The following is a 2,370-nucleotide window of genomic DNA, read 5'->3' as shown; positions in this document are numbered from 1 at the left end:
CTGATTCCAGCTGGGATCAGTTATAACTTTCACAGGCTTAGTCTTGTAGCAGTTCCAGGCTAGCTGAAATATTGAATTATTTTTTTTATTATTTGTCATTTATAAAGAGTATTTAAAGTGCTACATAACCCTTATGTCGTTCATCCATGCAAATAAGAAAAAGCTTTGTGATACAGGATGTTAATATCCCTGCTTTCCCGATCATAATTGGAAATAAAGAACGTTGTGCTATGAAAAACCCAGTGATTCCATAGATGAAGTCCTGATCATCTAAACATGATTCAACAGAGGAGAAGTCCTTATCATGCAACTGTTTTTGAGCCCTATACAAAGTGAAGTACAGCATATCATAAATTCATACACGGAGTCAAGGGGCCCTTATTTATTTATTATTTATTTATTTATACAACACTTTTCTCCCCAATAGGGATCCAAAGTATCTTACAATACCCTCTCCCTCCTCAATTTTATCATCACAGCAACAATTAGCTGGAATTTGATTCTGCTGATGTACAGTACTGATGATCTTCTTGGCCACAATATTTGCCACCTAAAAGGCCTGAAGATGGGCTCTATGACATGGCCTCAACTTTAAGAATATGACAAGAGCCCTGCTGGTTCAGGCCTCTGGTTCATCACCTAGCAAGCTTCTTCAAACCGTGGCCAACCAGTCTTCTGCCACTCATGTTCTAACTTCTATTGAGGAGCTTGAATTCTCTGAGAAAGCAGGAGAGGCTACCTAATGCCTAGGTAGGGTTGCCAAACCCCCCCCCCCCCGGTTTGCCAGGGGTCCCCACACCCAACACCCACAGCCACCCATCTCTCTCCCTTTAAGGGTGTGCAACCCGTGTTTCATCCGAAGCGAGAACTCCGCAAACTTGCAGGGAAAACCAAGCTTCGTTCTTAAAAGGGAAACACAGCTTCCCTTAAAGGGGAAACGCCAGCTGCTGGCTACTTTAAGTGCAGGGAACTGCTGTTTCTGGAGATCCGGTGCACGGCTGGGGGGGGGGGCCGCAGACATCCCCAACGTGACGTCATCACGTTGGGGATGCCCCACCCCTTCCAGGAACGCCCCCAAAGTCCCCCGCTGGGGGTGGAAGATGGACTTGGCAACCCTATGCCTAGGTGGATGAAGCATAGGAAACTCTTGCCATTGTCCTGTGTTTTCCCCCTTATAGCATAAGTAATAAGGTTAAAAAAAGAACCATCTTCAGTTTTCCAGCCTGAGTTATTACTCCACATGCTTTAACTGAGCATGTCCCCCAGCCACAAAGCCTTTTATTCCCTGTTGTTCAACAAGGGAAATGTAATTATTGCTAAGTACAAATTATAATTAAGACAGCAGATTAGTGTTTGGGTCAGCAATCAGAAATTGTTACTGCAGTGGATGATCTTTTATTAGGTTAGCAAACAACCTAGTTACATAATTAGAAAAGATATTATATGAATTATATTTTTAAAAGAGTGTGATGTCATATTGTACTTTAAAAAAAAGAATATCCTTTTACATAATGTTGTTGGTGTTGACGTTTGTACTCTGATGTCTCTAAATAGTTCAAGGAACACATCAAGATTCTACTTAGCTTGCTGGAAGGAACAGATCACTCATCATACAATCACAATCTGTCCTATAAGGTCAGTCTTTTTCCAATAGCCAGTAAGTTCAAAGTAAAGGAAGTCACAGCCTTTAGTTTACAAGACCTGATCAAGGCTGTTAATGATAGGATGTGATGGAGGTCATTAATTCATATGGTTGCCATAACACATAACACATGAGTACATACACACAAGCATATACGAAGTAAGTCCATGAATGATGGGAGTACCATCATTAAGAACTGACTATTAGTGAGTACTACTGCTACTCCATTACTACTGTGTTGAGAAGCCCATAATCTCAAGCCTCTCTGTGCACAAGTCCTCATGAAATAAGGTTGGAAAAACCCAAATGGCAGTATGATTCAGGTGGGTAGCCATGTTGGTCTGAAGCAACAGAACAAAGTTTGAGTCCAGTGGCACCTTTAAGAACAACAAAGGCCCTGTCCACACGAGAGGATTAGGGCCGGGAGAGGGGCAGAGCAAACAGGCGCGATCCCACCGCAACATCTGGTGAAGCGTACCATGTCCGTCCCCGATCCGGCCCTTCCAATGATGATCCGCACCCAAAAAGAACCACCTACCGAGGTGGTTCTTTTCGAACGGCCGCAGCAACGCTGGACGTGAGATTGCCGGCGCGTTCTTTCACCGGCGCATCCCCGGCTCCTTGCCGAACTGCGCATGCTCTGACATGCACAGTTCAGCAGACTCCCGTGCCTTTCTCCCCGTCTCCCCGGCATCTGATCGTGCCGGGGAGCAAATGCACAGCTGCTC

Source organism: Gekko japonicus, unplaced genomic scaffold, assembly GCF_001447785.1.
Source record: "Gekko japonicus isolate JY-2015 unplaced genomic scaffold, Gekko_japonicus_V1.1 scaffold1589, whole genome shotgun sequence".
Classification (NCBI taxonomy): Eukaryota; Metazoa; Chordata; class Lepidosauria; order Squamata; family Gekkonidae; genus Gekko; species Gekko japonicus.
This window is presented reverse-complemented; position numbering follows the sequence as displayed.